Here is an 18756-nt window from a genome sequence, read left to right as displayed (position 1 = left end):
TATAAGGAGGCTTGTTTCTGTAATAAATGGCTTTGCGTGATTCACATTGAATTGCAGTGCAGGGTCCTTTATTTGTTCCAAGTGGTGACCCCAAAGTGATACTCTGAACAGTGTCTCACTGCGATCAGAGAAAAGCCTGGAGCGGCCCAGCTGGAGGTGGATCAGCTGGACTGAGAACCAGGCGGAGGCGTATGGACGTTTCGCGGACAAATTTGTCAAAGAAATCACTGGAAAAGGTGAGCGGCTGGGGCAGGAGGAAGGAAGAGTGAAGCTCCTTCTGATATTCTCTCTGAGAGAGGACTTAAATATGAAGAAAGTAACATACGTAGACTGTTAGTTTGGTGTAGAACTAACAGCTACCTGGCAGAAACCGAGAAGGCTTTTAAACTTGAACTTTGGGACGATACAGGGGAGAAATTACGGGATAAGATCAGCAATGGAGATAAAGAAGCTAAATCATTAGCAACTACATGGAAGCTTATAATTACCACCTTAAAAGATCTTAAGGCTGAACAATCTGCTGCTCTGCTGGAATTTTTACAGCATTGCAGCCTGATAAGAAACCTGAAAATCGCTATGAAGCTTACCCGGTTCGTGTCTTTGATACCCTCCCTACTCCATCCCCTGCTGTGCCTTCGGCACCCCCGATGGTTCAGCAGTCCAGGGCGGGGGGAGGAAAAATGCCGAGTGGGTGTCTTCCTACACTATTACCCAACCCTGGTGAGAACAGCAAATCCAGAGGATTGGAATCAGACAACTCGCCCAAAGAACCTGTGAAAGCTGAGAATGCTAAGGTCGTAAACAAGTGTACTATCAGTCCTTTTACCAATTTGTATCTGCCTTTACTGCCTTTTAACCCTCCAACTTCCACGCGAGAGCAGAAGGAGTCGCCGGATAAGAACTGGACAAAAGAACTGTGTGACAGATTAGATCAGCTAATAGCGAGTGAATCCAACAGTCAGCAATGCGATCATTCTGATCGCGACGGGAAAGGGGATGCGCCTGGGAACTCAGGTTATACGCATAATTATGATGCTAGAAAGCATTGGCGAGAATGTGCACTGTTCTGAACCCCCCTGTTACTAATGATTCTCCAGCACCATTCAAGTCCACGTTATGGGATGACTTGGATGAGGATGGGGGTTTGCAGCATTTTTTTGAAAGTTAAAAGGAAAAGGAGTATATGTATGTGTTGCCCCAAGATCAGATAAAAACTATGAAAGACTCAAGCAAAATTAGATCTATGAAATGCAACAGCTATAGATCATTTAAGACAGAACAATGGGGACTCGTTGAAAGCGGTGGGTATCCCCCAACTCCTGCAAGAGACACAAATTGTCACACCACAATTACAGGCGCTATTAGTTTCTGAAATCCTGAGGCAGTCAGCAGACCTCGCATATCAAGCTATGAGAGAGGTGCCTGAAACCAACAAAGCAGCCAAATTATTTACAACTATTAATCAGGGTCCCAATGAGAATTACATGCAATTTATTGACCATCTTCAAGAGGCCATCAATAAGGTTGAAAACTTAGAAGCTAAGGAAGCACTGGTGTTGAATTTAGCAGTAGAGAATGCTAATGTTTGCTATCAACGTTTTATCTGCCAGTTTTACAGTACATATTACGTGCTCCTGTGTATTGCCTCTCTGAAAATCAAGCAGCTTGTCAGGAATGTGAGTTAATTGTTTTACTAGTTGTTTTTAAGTGCGCCGTAAAACCTTCTCCCCACTTTTCCCACTCACGCTGCAAGCAGCCCTGTGCTTCCCCCCCTCCCTCCCTCTTCTCTTGGTTTTTACTTACGAGATAGAGTCAGGAATGACTGTTTTCAGTCGTGTTCCTAAGAAATCGGTATTGGGAGGTGTTTGAAAACATAGGAAAGCACTTGGAAATATGAGGAAATATGATCTTGTTAAATACTGAAATTAGTGTTGGCTGCTGTATAAGTTAAATGATTGGGAAAAGTGTCCGTAGAATAGAACCTTGAAGTATAACACTTTGTTGCAATTAATGTTGTGTTTAAGGTGAGAAGAGCAGGACAAAATAAATCCCTACAAGGGATCATTAAATCATTTCAGATAGTTTTACAGGCGGGGCGGTTTGAACTTCAACAAGCTGAGAGAGAATTAACTGATAACACACAGGTGATAGAAAACTTGCTGAAGTCTGCAAGATGCTTTCCTCATTAACCTGTTTTCCTTGTGGGTATCTGTTTAAGTAGGTTACAGTTTTGGTACGTCTTTGTTATATGGTACGATAAGTTCACAGACTGTTAAATCATAAGAATACGTTGACTCAAAATGTGCATTTTGTGATAATACAGAAGATCATCAGTAATTTAGTTCTTTACTGCGTGAATGTGATGGTAAAATTTTGTGTGTAGCAGCTGTTATTTTTCTTTCTAGCATGCTAGCTTTATTCCAATATCCAGACGTGCGCAAATCTGTGATAGGCTGTGTCTCACCTCGGTGTGCTGGGTTTGGCTCTTTTGTATGCACACCAAGTAAAGAATCCTGATTTTGTGATAACAGTTGTAGCACCCCAGATGAGACACTAATAAAAGCCTTGCCCAGTCCGGCTCGCTGCAGCAGCGGGGGGGCAGGCGCCAACGGGGCTCCAGCGCACACTGACCTGTTTTGTCAGGGAGACCCAACGGTGCCTCCACCTGGCTGAGCAGTGAGCGGTTCAAAGCTGCAATGCAAAAATCGAGATATTGTCTTGAATAAGTGTAACTGTGATCCATCTTTGATCCAGAAAAGAATTTAAGTTGTTAAACTTTGATTTGCATTGAATTTATGTGTTTGTTGGAGGTATGGGAAATAAAACTAAATGCTATGATGGATGTGAACTTGGTATTGTATGAGGTTGTATTTAAAAGTTGCTAGAATATGAACTGATTTGGATCGAGGAAAATGGAATAATGGACTGATGTTTAATATGCTGTTTTTTGACATCTGTAAATTGTAAAAGGTAAATGGAGCTAAGGAATGTAACTATTGCTGAGCTACTTGGAATTACAAATAAAGTGTATTATGGTTGGAATGAAATGGGAAAAGAAAAAAGCAAAATATCCCAGGCCCGTGCTTGAACATAAATTTGAGGCCTGTGTCAAGCTGCAAGATAAACTCAGCTCATTGTAACCGAGGAGCTTGCCAGAGCCTCCCACTTCGTACCAGCGATTACGCCACCTGCGTGGCCTTGCCTACATCTGAACTGCAGCAAGAAGAGAAAGAAAAAAAAAAAAAAAAAAAAAGAAAAAACCTGGCTGCCTGCTTTCAAGGCGGTAAAAGGGGGGTTTCTCCCCCCTACTGCAGCAATGTTGTAGTACTGAATGGAGCAGTCTGAGGGTGAAATTAAAAGGCATCCCCAGCAGATCTGTAGTTCTAATGAAACTGGGAAATTAAACTAAAAATTTGTTAATAGACTTATTCTGTGGTAACTAGTTGTAAAAGACTTCTTAGTAAATTCACCGTGATAGATTTTGAGATCCTGGGAAACAAAGAAAGAAAGGCCATTTTTCGAGACCAACGTAATGCCAAATTTGGAACAAAGTTTTACCATATGAATTCTTGTATTTGCCAGAAAGCCCTATACCTCTCTTGGGTCAAGATTTGTTAAGTAAATTGTAAGTTCAAATAACGTTGTAAGAAACTTTTAACAAAGAACTGTTGTTTTTACATAGCTAAGGACCTGACCCCAGCAGGGGGGAAGGACCGAGAGACATCAGACTATGAATTCTTAATGTAATACACAGTTTCTTCCCGGAATATGCACTGACACCTGTATACATACTGATATCTGTATTGACAAGTTAATTTAGGGGGGAAGTGTAGCCCAAGTACCAGAAATCCATATCTTAAATAGATTGATAAGGGGAAGGGGATTGTGTGCATCGGGATAGTCTGTAAACCCTGAAGTACCCAGCCAATGGGGAACAGGGGAGGGAAATCACGGCCAGGATTTTGGGGAGATATAAGCAGGGGCTTTTTGCCCTATTAGGCATGCCTACCTTGAGGTAGAACACCCGGTGTTGCAATATCATTATTAAAAATGCTTTGCTTAGAGACCCTGCCTGAGCCTATTATATTTGCAGAATAATTGTTTCTCACAATGTTTTCTGAGAATTCTGTTTAGTTGCATGTCCCACAAGAAGCTGCTGGGATGGTGCAGATCTGTTTGCTGCAAGTGAGAAATATCCAAGGAAATTTCAAATGCTGTATTTCCATTAGTACTGGCAGACAATGTTTCAATAAAGCAAACACCACACTGATAGAACTGAAACAGGACTTCGATCCGGTAAGGGAAAACAATATCCAATACATATGACAGCCAAAATGGAGTTGGAAACTTGATGAGGTAAAATTATACGACATTCCTACCATAGTATCTCCTGCACTCTTTCTCCCTAGTCTTGGTAAAGCTTTAGGAGACATATCAAAGTTAAGCTGTTGGTCTCTTAAATAGGTTAATCTAACTTTGGAGATACTAATTCAATTAATAGTAGATGTTGATAGTATTAGGCATGCTACTCTACAAAATTGCACCGTTATAGATCTTTTAACTCTAGGTCATGGTTGTGAAGAATTTCAGACAATGTGTTGTTTTAACTTGTCTGATAATTCTGAACCTATTCATAGTACTTTAGACAAACTAAATCAACACATTAATAAGATTGTCATAGTAGAATTAAGGTTTGACAAATGGCTTAAAAGTTTGGGAATACGTGGGTAGCTGTTTGATCTTATTAAGTAAGGCTTAATTGCATTATATGTAACTGTAATTATTGTTGTTAATCATGTGCTGTACGTTGCAGTGTAGTTCAAAGATGATTTAGTGCGCTGTAAACAAGGCCTGGCTGGTTCAAGAACAAAAAGGGGGAATTGTGGATGGTTTCCTGTTAGATGGAGATTTGTTATTGAACTAGCCAGGCCCAAAGGAATTTCAAGGCCACCTTGGAAAGCTGAAAGCAGGACCTGCTGTGGGGGTGAGGCATTTCTACAATAACAGGGCCTCAACATGATGTAAATCAACAGACCTATCAGCAGTGAGACTCCTGCGCGTGGAAAACTCGTGAACAAAGATGATATCCAATCAGTGAATGCATAGTTGGAGTGCGGACGCGTGATCAGAACATAGTTGCATATACAAGGAGGCTTGTTTCTGTAATAAATGGCTTTGTGTGATTCACACTGAATCAGAATGCTGAGTCCTTTTGCGGCAGGATACAAACCCCTCCCTCTCTCCTCCTCCCTCCTTCATCATGGAAGGAGTAGACACATCTCCCTCCCTCTCTGCTGCTTGAGGCTAACAGCTTCTTTTGTTTGGCCTCAGGAGCCCCTGGCCAGGGCCATTAGGAGAAGGGAGTGCCCAGGCGCCAGGGAGCCGCTGGGCACCCGCAGGCAGTGTGGGGGATGTTTGGAGGTTTCAGGGGCACCCACAGCCAGGGTGGGGGTGCAGAGAAGCTTCTGGAATGCCTACAGTCAGATCTGATCAGTCTATAAAAACGGGACTCTTGTCGAGACTCCGCCCATTGTCATGGGTCTCTTGGAGAACGAGCCAGATGCTGCCGCCGAGAGCCCCCCCCAGGATGGAGACTCCGCTTGCCTTGCCGCCATGGGTGTGAGTAAAACTTCTCCTTGCAGGACTGCGAGTGTATTTACTTTCCGTGCACATATGCACGCGCACTTTCCGTGCTCAATCTGAGCACCTGTAAAATAAGTCCTCGCATAAGCGTGGGTGTATTTTCCTCCTGTGCTTCAAAATAAGCACGTGTAACTTTCCGTGCTTAATACAAGCACATGTAAAATTAACCCTCACAGGACTACAAGTGCATCTACTTTCCGTACACATTTGCACGCGTACTTTCCGTGCTCAATACAAGCAGGTGTATAAATTATTTCCTTGCATAATATCGAGTGTATTTTCCTCCCGTGCTTCCACATAAGCACGTGCAATATTCCGTGCACATTTGCACGTGTATTTCTCCTCGCAGGATTGCAAGTGTATTATAAATTTATCCTCGCAGAATCATGAATGTACACTTCCCGTACTCAATACAAGTATGTGTATCCCTTTAAAATAATCCCACACCGTGTTCAGGCAAGTGTGTACTCCTCCCGGAGTCAGAGACAGCTCTGGCATTGTTTTGGTGAAGTCACATGCATACACACTGTGGAGCACCTGTTGTATTAGTTGCTGCCCCTTAATAATTTTCCTCAACTGATACCCGAACCTGTATTTAAGTCACTTTTGGAGTGCTAAAACCCTGTTTCTCAGCAGTTTAATGAAAGTTGCTTTGGACCCTGTTGTCCCTTAAACTAACCTCGGGGTGCCCCCGTGACACCTTTATTCACTCCAACAGGAGACAGTGTCAAATGCTTTACTGAAATCAAGATAGACCACGTCCACTGCTTTGCCATCATCTGTCCACCTGGTTATGTCTTCATAAAAGGCTATGAGGTTGGTCAAGCACAAATTCCCCTTCGTGAAGCCCTGTTGACTGCCCTTAACGACCCTCTTATCCCTGATATGCCTTGAGACAGCACCAAGGATAAGTTGTTCCATCAGTTTCCCAGGGATGGAGGTGAGGCTGACCGGTCTATAATTACCCGAGTCCTCCTTCTTGCCCTTTTTGAAGGCTGGAGTGACATTTGTTTTCCTCCAGTCCTCAGACACCTCTCTTGTTCACCACAACTTAGCAAAAATGATGCAGAGTGGCCCAGAAATAACTTCAGCCAGCTCCCTCAGCACCTGCAGGTGCATCCGATCTGGACCCATGGATTTATGGATGTTCAATTTGCTTAACTGCTCCCTAACCCAGTCCTCATCAACCAAGGCAAACTCCTCCATTGTCTTGACTTCCTCTGGGGCCTCAGCAGTACGGGGCTCCCCAGGACAGCTGCCGGCAGTGTAGACAAAGAAGGCATTCAGTAACTCTGCCTTCTTTGTATCTTCTGTCACCAGGGCACTCTCTTCATTCATCAGTGGGCCTACATTGCCTCTAGTGTTAGCTTTTTCAAATACATGGCAGATAAAACTCTTTCTGTTGTCCTTGACCCCTCTTGCAAGGTTTAATTCTAAGGAGGCCTTAGCTTTCCTAGTTGACTCCCTACATTCTCTGACAACAGCCTTATATTCTTCCCAAGTGGCCAGACCCTCCTTCCATGATGTGTAGACTCTCCTCTTTGACTTGAGTTTGCCCAGCTAGTCCCTGTTTAACCAAGCAGGTCTCCTGGCTCCCTTCCTTGACTTCCTACCTGATGGAATGCTCTGATCTTGAGCTTAGAAGAAGCAGGCCTTGAATGCTAGCCAACTATCTTGGGCCCCTTTACCTTTAAGTACCCTTTCCCACAGGATTTCCCCTAGCAATTGCTTGAAAAGGCCAAAGTTGGCCCTACTGAAGTCCAGGGTTGCAATTCTGCTTGGTATTCTGTTCCTGCCACAGGAGATCCTGAACTCCACCATCTCATGGTCACTGCAACCAAGACAGCCCTCAACCTTTACTGCTTCAACCAGCCCCTCCTTGTTAGTGAGGATGAGATCCAGCAGCGCTCCTCTCCTAGTCAGCTCCTCCACCATTTGCATCAGAAAGTTATCATCAAGGCACTGGAGGAACCTCCTAGACTGTGGCTGGCTGAGTAGTCCTTCCAGCAGACATCAGGGAAGTTAAAATCCCCCACCACAACCAGGGCCTGTGACTGTGAGGCCACGCTCAGCTGCCTGTAGAGGCCTCATCAACTTCCTCACCCTGATCTGGTGGCCTGTCATAGACACCCACAACAGTATCACCCCTGCCAGCCTGCCCCTTCATTCTCACCCATAGACTCTCAACTCGCTCCTCATCCGCTCCTGGACTGTACTCAATACATTGTAGTTGCTCTCTCACGTAAAGAGCAACTCCACCACCACGCCTGGCTGGCCTGTCTTTCCTGAAAAAGACACAGCCATCCATGACCACATTCCAGTCATGTGAGCTGTCCCACCATGTCTCTGTAATTGCCACCAGATCATAATCTCCTGCCTGAACACAGGTTTCTAACTCCTCCTGCTTATTCCCCATGCTGTGTGCATTGGTGTGCAGGCATTTCAGGGAGCGAGCTGAGCACACTGATTTCACCCTGGGGGTATGGGAGGCCTCCCGGTCTTCATCAATACTAGAGTGCTGGCCCACTGATGCAAACCCAGATACAGCCCCATCCTCCTTCAAATCTAGTTTAAAGCTCTCCAAATGAGCCCTGCTAATTCCTGCCCCAGCATCTTTTTGCCACTGTGAGATAAACATCTCCCATATATCACTGTCTGGACTGGTGTCTAATAAAACCAGCCATTACCAAAGAACCCAAAGCCCTGCCTATAGTATCAGTCTTGTAGCCAAGCATTTATGGACTGGATCCTTCTATTCCGTCCCACGTCATCATCCAAAAATGGAAGGAGGGAAAAGAAAATAACTTGAGCCCCAGACTCTTTTACCAACCATCCCAAGGCCTTGAAATCTTTTTTGATTCCCCCCAGACTACGGGATGCAGCTTCCTCCCTGCCTGTCTGGAAGATGAGTAGCAGGTAGTAGTCTGTTGGGTGCACCAGGCTGGGGAGTGCCCTGGTGTGATATCCCTGATTCGGGCTCCAGTTAGACTGCACGCTTCCCTACGATGAGGGTCAGCTCTGCAGATTGGGCCCTCTGTCCCTCTCAGAAGGAAATTGCCTATTACAATTACTCTTCTTTCTTTCTTATTGGAGGCAGTCTTGAGGCGTGGTGTCAACTGCCTCTTCCTATGTGACCTCATACACGGGCCTTCCACCACATCCTCCCCTACCTCTCCTTCAAGATCCAGGGCCTCAAACCTATTACAGAGGGGCACCTGGGGAAGCAAAGCAGGTAGGGAGGGGGGTTGCCCGCAATGCCAAACTGGGACTTGCTTCCAACCGTCCTCGTCTTTTTGGTCCCCTACCTCTGCCCGACAGCGACAGGGCAGGGGCTGTCTCGGGTCTCCCCCCCTCTGCCAGACAGACAGTCACGCTTGAAAAACCTGATTGCCTTCTATGACAAAGTAACCTGCTCAGTTGACATGGGGTGAGTGGTGGACTCTATCCACCGGATTTTTCCAAGGCTTTCGATACAGTTTCCCACTGCCACCGCCTAGGGAAACTGGCACATTACAGTCTAGACAACTGGTCTCTGTGGTGGGTGGGGAACTGGCTCATCTGCCATACAGAGAGGATGGTAGTAAATGCCACCTTTTGAAACTGGCAACCTGTCACAAGTGGGGTTGCCCAGGGATCAATATTGGGCCCAACACTGTTTAACATCTTCCTAAGTGAACTGGATCATGGGATCAAGTGTACCCTGATTAAGTTTTCCAATGACACCAAACTCAGTGGGGAAGTAAACACTGGAAGGGAGAGCCAACCTGCAGGATGACCTGGATAGGTTGGAAGAGTGGACTTTGTGGTCCCTTCCAACCCAGTATGCTATGATTCTATGATTTATCAGCAGGCCTGGCTAACCAAGGAGGTCCCAGTTGACTATAAGTTAGCAAATGTGACACCCATCTACAAAAAGGGCCAGAAGAAGGATCTGAGGAATTATAGGCTGGTGAAGGGTCTAGAGAACAAGTCTGATAAGGAGCAGTTGAGGGAACTGGGGCTGTTTAGCCTGGAGAAAAGGAGGCTGAGGGGAGACCTTATCATTCTCTACAACTACCAGAAAGGAGATTGTAGCACGGAGGGTTTTGGTCTCTTCTCCCAAGTAGCAAGTGATAGGACCAGAGGAAATGGCTTCAAGTTGCACCAGAGGAGGTTTAGACTGGGTATTATGCAAAATTTCTTCATGGAAAGGGCTGTCAGGTATTAGAACAGGCTGCCCAGGGAAGCAGAGGAGTCACCATCCCTGAAGGTATTTAAAAAATGTGTAGATGAGGTTCTTGGGGACATGGTTTAGTGGTGGACTTGGCAGTGTTAGGTTAACAGTTGGACTCAATGATCTAAAGGTCTTTTCCAACCAAAATGATTCTATGAAATGCCTTAACAGGTCTGGAATACTGAACTTTAAATTTAGTACTGAACTCAAGGTTACAATCAAGTACAAGGCTGACTCAGAGCCTGAAATTCCATACATGACCACCTTTAGCATGCATTTGGTTCAGATTATTGTCCTATTTTCCTCAAAAAGAAAGCTAAATTGGGACACCTTATTCAGTCAGCTGGCATTAGGACATTTGGCCCAAAGCCACTTTTGTAAGGAGTTCTTGAAGGAGAAATGTTGTTTTCACAACTGGGGATCTGAGGCCTGACTCCAACAGGTGGGGACTGAGGGACATCTGTCTATCAGACCTTGAATGCAAAACAAAGTCTCTTTGCACTAATTGTGGAATGCAAACTGATTCTTGTGGATAAAAGCTGGGGAGATAAGAGAGCCAGGACGCCATCCCTTAAATGGAAATAAGTAAATAAGGGGAGGGTAGTTAGAATTGGAATAGTGAGAGAGGTAAACTGAGGCAGGAAATGAAGGAAGCATCAGGGAGTCTGTGAATCCTGTACCCAACCAATGGGGAACAGGGAAGGGAATTTGCAGCCAGGATTAGAATTATATAAGCAGGGGCTTTTTACTCTATTCTGTGTGCTTACCATTAGGTAGGACACCTAGTTTTGCAAAATCCTTCATAAAATATACTTTGCTAAGAGATCCTGCCTGAGCCTATTACATTGGCAAGATGATTGTTTCCTACAAATTTGGGGGCTCATCCAGGATTTGTGGCTGGGATGATGATACCTAAAATCAGTAATTAGTAATAAAATAAGTCTATACACATAAGGGTCATAGATTTTAGGCATTTACTAAGTTAATAAGAATAAGGTTCACAGATGTTAGATGTTAGGCACTTGTTAGGAGTTAAGTCACAAGAATGGTATTTGTTAAGATAAGCAGGAGAAGGTTAGGAGACAACACTCTTGCTGTCAGAAGATAAGGTGGTGACACCAGTGCAAACAGTTTACAAGCCAAATAACAAAGAAATGTAATGCATATGCAAAGCATTTCTTGGAAATGTAATGAACATGTATGATCTGTGTTATATAACCTGTGTCTGGGAATTGTTCAGGGCCCCCACTAGGTGGAAAGATCCCCATGGGAGCCGATTAAGGATGCTTGCTTCTAAAACCACATTTTTTTTTTTAATTTTAGAAGTTCCTTCAATTAGCTAATTTACGGTATCAGTTCTGGCACCCCAGATGAGGCTCTGCTCTTGATCTTCAACTGATTCCTGGGATCAAAAGATCTCTAGCCTGCACAGAGAAATGCTTAGGGAGGTTCTCAATCCCCAGAGGCGTCAGAATCCTTGAGCCAAAAACCATTTGTAAGTAAAGCATTCCCTTTTTTTTTTTTTCTGGTTTGGGTTGCCCACTCATAAATCAAGGCAAAAGCCTCACAGGGGGGCTTACCTGCCCATTAATCAAAAGCAGGAAAGCTTCGCAGGATTGGGTTGAAAAATCCAGATTAAGAAGGCTAGGGTTTGAGTCCCCTAGAAGGGTCACCCTAAAAGGGTGCAAGGCCCAGGGGTTAGAGGCCCCTAAAAAAGGTAAAATATTTGAAGGTGATGACCCCTAAAAATAAGGTTTGAAAGAAGCTTGAGGAAAAAAAAAAATTAAAAAAAAAAAAAAAAAGAGAAAACTTTGTTTTAGTTTGAGTGTTTATAAATACACAAATATGTGTTCATTGTTTTATTGGTTGTTGTTACAATTGTTTCTATGTGGCGGTGTTTGTGTAAGCGCACTGTAAGCCTTCTCCCACTCTGTGCTTCCCCCTTCTCCCGCTGGCACTGTCCTCTGTGCTTCCCCATTTTTCCCCCCCTCATGGTTTTCACTTAAAAAGATGGCATCGGGAACGTATGTTCCTAGTCTTGTTATTAAGAAATCAATATTAGGGTGTGTTTTAAAAAAATGTGCCTCGGGCAAACACGAGGAAGGAAGATCTTGTGAAATATCGTAATCAATGACGGCCACTGTATAAGTTTGATGATGGGAAAAGCGGAGGGAGAATGGAACCTTGAATTACAATACTTGATTGCAATTGATGATGTTTTTAAAGTGAGAAGGGAAATGGGATTGAAGAGAAGCTGCCAAATTCATATATACTGTGATTAAGTTGCAAAAGACGTACCCATCATTAACCAATTTACATGATAAATGCTTTCTGACCACCTGCAAAACAAGGAGATATTTTTCAAGTTTTACATACTTCTGCATGACAAGAGGGAAACAGAAGATTAAGTGATACATTCTTTAGAAGCACAGTGCTTAGTTTATATTTAGCTAATAGTTATAATTGATTAGTTTCTTACTTATAATACTTCTATTAATTAACTTCAACCATTATTTCTTGGTACAGATGTATTCTACATTAAAAATTTCCAAAAACTGTAATACATATGTAATAATTATGTGAATATAAACAACGCAAGAGCATCCAGTCACTGGAGCACTTATGGAGGATGATACCCCCAGAGCTCCCCATCACTGATAAAGTAAAGAATGCCGCTTAATAGTATAATTGACTCTGCTGTTAAGTTTATTTATCCATTTCAGGATGAGGTCATGTATGCAGAGATGTTTTTCTGTTTGTGGAGGCATTCCAAATGGCAAAAGGAATGTGGTATCAATTTGGCTTTGGAAAGGGAAGGGGAAAGGAAAAGATAAAAGTCTGATCACATGTAAACTGCAAAAATTGCAAGGAGATGATGATAGGGATTTGGATGTTGCTTGGAGGATCATGTGTGATAGAAAGATCAATGAGAAGCTTAATTAATTGCAACTTTAGAGGGAATTTCTGATAAAGATCAGGGAGTAAACTGGGGTCCGGGAATGACTCAAGGAAGTAGAGGAAAAGGACAACGGTGAGGCATCGAGGCATCAGACCCCAGAAGCTCGGAGAAAATCAGTGTGCGTATTGTAAACAAGAGGGACACTGGAAAAGAGATTGCCCTCAATTAATAAAGTGTCCAGAATTGAAATTCGGTGTTTGTTTGTTGCTGTGCTTAAATAAGGTTGCTAAGATTAATGAATGACAGAAACCAGGGAAATCTTCCCCAGCAGAAACCCTTGGTCCGAATTAAACTGGGGGAAGATCACAGAATCACAGAATCGACTGAGTTGGAAAAGACCTCAGAGATCATCGAGTCCAACCCTTGGTCCAACTCTAGTCTGTTTACTAGATCATGGCACTAAGTGCCATGTCCAACCTCACTTTAAAAACCTCCAGGGATGGCGAGTCCACCACCTCCCTGGGCAGCCATTCCAATGCCTGACCACTCTCTCTGCAAAAAATTGCTTTCTAATATCCAGCCTAAACTTCCCCTGGCAGAGTTGAAGCCCATGGCCCCTTGTCCTATTGCTGACTGCCTGGGAGAAGAGCCCAATCCCCACCTGGCTAGAACTGCCCTTCAGGTAGTTCTAGAGAGTGCTGAGCTCACCTCTAAGCCTCCTCTTCTCTAGACTAAACAAGCCCAGCTCCCTCAGCCTCTCCCCATAGGGCTTGTGTTCCAGTCCCTTCCCCAGTCTTGTTGCTCTTCTCTGGACCCGCTCCAGCACTTCAATGTCTTTCCCGAGCTAAGGGGCTCAGAACTGAACACAATACTCCAGATGTGGCCTCACCAATGCAGAGTACAGAGGAAGGATCACTTCCCTTGTCCTGCTGACCACGCTATTTTTGATACAGGACAGGATCCCATTGGCCTTCTTGGCCACCTGGGCACACTGAATGCTCATGTTGAGCTTCCTGTCAATTAGTACCCCCAGGTCTCTTTCTGTCTGACTGCTCTCCAGCCACTCTGCACCCAGCCTGGAGCGCTGCAGGAGGTTGTTGTGACCAAAGTGCAGCACCCGGCACTTGGCCTTGTTGAACTTCATCCCATTGGAATTGGCCCATTTTTCCAGTCTATCCAGATCCCTCTGCAGAGCCCTCCTGCCTTCCAGCAGCTCCACACTCCCTCCCAACTTGGTGTCATCAGCAAATTTGCTGATGACGGTCTCAATCCCCTCATCTAAATCGTCAATAAAGATGTTAAACAGGACTGGACCCAACACTGACCCCTGGGGACACCACTAGTGACTGGCCGCCAGCTGGATGCAGCCCCATTCACCAGCACTCTCTGGGCCCGGCCCTCCAGCCAGTTCTTAACCCAGCGTAGAGTGCACTTGTCCAAGCCACGGATCAGAGATCCGAGGTTGAGTGTCTGGTAGATACTGGAGCCTCATATTCAGTTTTGAATACTAAGAATTCATGCCTAGATTGGGTATCCCAATTGGAATGTCCTCTGACCGAGGACCACATTTTGTTGCAAAAATTATTTCAGACATAAATAGAATCCTCCTCTGATAAAAGAAAATTTGAGCTGATATCGTACTTAATTGTGGCTTTTGTATAAATTGGATAATGAGGAAAATGGCCCAAATATAGGATTCTAAGTTATAGTGCTGTATTGCAATTAATGTTGTTCTGCAGAAGTTTGGAAAAACAGGATGAAGTACAGTACTGTATGTTAATTTGCTCTTATTGTTCTGTAATAATTTTGAGATCAGAAAAGAATTTAAGTTGAATTTATGCACTAGTTGGAGATATGGGAAAGAAAACTAAATGCTATGATGGATGTGAACTTGGGAGAGGTTGTATTTAAAAGTTGCTAGAATATGAACTGATTTGGATCTAGAAAAATGAAGATAATAGATTGATGTTTAATATGCTGTTTACTGACATCTGGAAGAATTTGCAAAAGATAAATGGGGCTGAGGAATGTAAAAGGAATGCCTATTGCTCAACTAATTGGAATTGCATATAAAGTGTATAATAGCAGGAATGAAATGGAAAACAAGAGGCAAAAAGAGCCCAGGTCTGTGCTGTACAGCTTGAACATAAAATTTCAGGCCTATGTCAAGCTGCAAGATAAACTCAGCTCATTGTAACAGAGGAGTCTGCCAGGGCCTGGCAGCTCCCACTTGGTACCAGCAATTACGCCACCTGTGTGGCCTTGGCTATATCTAAACTGCAGCAAGAAGAGAAAGAAAAAAGGTGCTGGCTGCCCACTACTAAAGCAGCAAAAGACAGGGGGGCCTTTTCCCCTGCCACAGTGATATTGCTCCTAGAGAGCTGTAATACTAAAGGAAGGAGACTGAGGGTGAATTTAAAGGCATCTCCAGCAGAACCCAGAAGCTGAGAAATTAAACCACAGATTTTTTTAATAGACTTATTCTGTGGTAACTAGTTGTAAGAGACTTCTTAGTAAATTCACCGTGCTAGTTCTTGGGGTCATGGGAAAGACAGACCATTTCTGAAACCAATGGAATGCCTGATTTTGAACCAAGTTTTAACACATGAATTCTTGTATATGCCAGAAAGCCCTATACCTCTCTTAGGTCAAGATTTGTTAAGTAAATTGTAAGCTCAAATAACGTTTTCTGAGAATTCAGTTCAGCTGCATATCCCATGAGAAAATGCTTGGAAGGTGCAGATCTGCTTGCTGCAAGCAAGAACTGTCCAAGGAAATTTTGGATGCTGTATTTCCATTAGTATGGACAGCTGAAGTATCTGGTGAAACCAACACTACACTGATAAAGACAGAACTGAAACAGGACTTCAAGCCTGTAAGGAAAAAAAATATCCAATAAATATGAAAGACAAAATGGGGTTAGAGACTTTGATGAACAAGTTTATGCACTGTGGACTTTTGCAGAAATGCCAATCAGAATATAATACTTGCATTTTGCCAGTAAAGAAGTTACATTCTATGGAATACTGGTTGGTACAAGATCTGAGAGTCATTAATCAGGCTGTGATAAATGTGCACCTGGTAATGTCAAAAACAAATACACTTTTTGACTAATATAGCAGGAAATAACTTTTTTTTTTTTACTGTTTTAGACTTGAAAGATGCCTTTTTTTTCTGTATGCCAGTGGATTCAGAGAGCCAGACGCTTTTCGAATGGGAAAGATCTAACACTGAATGGGAAAGACCTAACACTGAATGGGAAAGATGCAACTTGATGGACTGTTTGCCAAAAGGAATTAAGAACAATCCTGCTTTGTCTGGTACTGGCAGAAACCACCTTAGAAGCTTGGCAGGTATCTGTGACTGTGTTGCTGATTCAAGAGGCAAGGAAACTAACTTTGGGACAGCAGATTACTGTATTTGTGCCACATGCTGTGGCCCCAGTACTGGAACAACAAGGACACAGTTGTCTGTCACCTAGCAGAGTGGTGCAGTACCAAGTAGCATTACTGGAACAGGATGATGTGAGTTTGAAAACAAGAACATCTTTGAATCCTGCTACTTTATTGTCTGTATCTAATGATGAAAATTTGGAGCATGATCATATACTATCTATTGTACAAGTCTTTTCTAGCAGACCAGATTTAAAAACACTCCACTGAAAGGTATGGAGTGGACTCTCTGTGCAGATGGGAGCAGTTTTGCTCTGAGTGGTAACTTTTGAGAACATAAATGAAACACAACCATTGTCATCAAATAGAACAGAAAGCTGAGCCTATTGTTTTGATTAGAGCCTAAGTAATAAGCGAGTTAATACATACAGACTCTAAATATGTTTTTGGAATTGTACAGGCACATAGAACAATGTGAAAAGAAAGGGGACTTCTGACTTTATGTCACCTATCAAACATGAACAAAGAATTCTGAAGCTATTAGAAGATATTCTAAAACCTAAAAGAGCATCAGCAACGTACTATAAAACTCACCATTTTAGACAAATGTTAAAAGATATGCAATTGGACCTAAAATGCAAAGTTGTAAGATAGTGATAAAGCGCCCATCTGGAGAGATAAAAAGAGGGAATTTTCTGGGATCATATTGTTAAATTAATCTTTCTGAATTTTCTATATGGCCTGAAGCTTTCCCATGCTGGACCAACAAAGCTAGGGAAGTTGCAAAAAATTATTGAATTAAATCATACCAAGGTTTGGCTGTTCCACATTTTATAGCAGAAATAATATAGACTATTTTTACTCTTCTGGGGCTAAGATGGGACTTGCATGCCCCTTAGAGACCTCAGTCTAGTTGAAAGGTTAAAAAGAATGAATGACATCCTAAGTGTCTGAACACCAACGATTATCCCTTCTTTATCATAGCTATGTGTAAGAAGAGCATGGTTAAACTAAAAGTAGTAGAACAGGATCCAGCAAGGGATCCAGCAACTTAGCTCACTAATTTGCATGGACAGAGATGCTTTATTTTCTTTGTGAATGTGAAGTTTCCTACAAAATACTCCATACTTTGGGAAGGAAGCTATCAAGTACTCTTAAAAGCCTGCTATGTCAAGCGGGAATACAAACACAAGAGCTTTGCCTGCTTGAAGGCAAGCTTAAGAAAGGATCTGAGCTAAGTGCTAGCAATCAGGCTGATGCAAGCATCAGTCTGAACAGGTTCCCATTCACCATTCAGCAGTGGAATTATTACCAACATAAAAGCCTAACAGGTCAGCATAAACAAAATTTCAAAGGTTTGATCAAGTGTTAAACAATACACAAAACACCTGTATTTTGCTAATTATTGCTAAGTAACATTATGGCCAACAGTTTAGCAAAATTCGAAAGGGATTAGGTATTATAGAGGTAATAAGAACATCCACAATTACATTAGCTAGGATAAAATGATTTATAAAAGGATTAAAGGAATACCAAAGCCTTGTGGCATGAGTCAGCCACTGTATCATAGATTAATTGTTCTTTCCAATTGTTTTGCTTAGCACAGAGCAGCAGAAACCATGCCCATTGTTCTAGCAACTATTAGCTAAATTGCACCAAGGATCAGCCTACAAAAAACAAAATCAAACTAAATTTCACTTGCTCAGGTTCAAGCTTCTCTAATGAGCTTGTTCAACTGTATATTACATTTATCTTGGAATAAAAGCAATTCAGGCCAAACTTTAGCTGATTTATGTTGAAACATTTGCAGCACATTAAACTGAAATAAATCACAGAAGTTGATGTGACTCACCCTCAAAGCCAGATCACCACAACAAAACACCCAGAACATCACAATGAAACACTTAAGTAAGCAATTTTCTGCTGATTTCAGTAACCAGCTACTACCTGGAGCTAGAAGAAAAAAAGAGGAGGGAAAAAACAAACACACACACCCAAACCACAAAGGTGTCCAACAACAGGTTTTCCTTGTCCTGTCTTAGATCAGAGAATCGAGATCCTTCTCCATTCAGAAGGTTTGTCACCAACAGTAGGACTACTCACTCATTTTTAGAAGAGTTTAACCACTTTGACCTCATACCTTGGACTCCACACGTTCAGCCCAGTGCAAGTCTGATAAAATAAGATGTACAGAAACCAAATATTTTTGGCAACCTGCCTTCCTTGAATGTACAAAGAAAAGCTTAATTTGCCATTAGCCACATGAAATGGCAGAGGGATTCAGACAAAGGAGCCGCAATTATCAAGTCATCTCCAGCTGAAGTGTCAGCTACCATATGTTATGTTCAGAAAACACAGACTACTCCTGTGCCTAGTTTATAAAGCTCTCTGTATCAAGCTTTGTTTTGACAAGAGGGTGTTTTTATTGTACCGGGCCTTTTTCAAACTTTTAGTTGTTAAAATAGTGAAAGCACATAGTAAAAAAAGAATAGTAGGTCCAAACAACTGAGCAGCCCATTATTAGTACAGAATTCAGAGTTCACATCAGATGACACAGGTTTCATTACATACTCCCTCAGTTTTTTAAATTAAATATTCCTTACCCATTA

General features: G+C 42.8%; 1 protein-coding gene across 1 annotated transcript in view; it reads right to left on the bottom strand.

Moving 5' to 3' along the window:
• Positions 1-18756, bottom strand: part of LOC308051441 (ubiquitin-conjugating enzyme E2 R2) — an 87217-nt gene that overhangs the window by 48852 nt on the left and 19609 nt on the right. The window lies entirely within an intron of this gene.

Source organism: Nesoenas mayeri (genome assembly GCF_963082525.1).
Source record: "Nesoenas mayeri genome assembly, chromosome: W".
Classification (NCBI taxonomy): Eukaryota; Metazoa; Chordata; class Aves; order Columbiformes; family Columbidae; genus Nesoenas; species Nesoenas mayeri.
The sequence above is the reverse complement of the archived record's forward strand: the minus strand, read 5'-3'. Positions and strand labels throughout refer to the sequence as shown.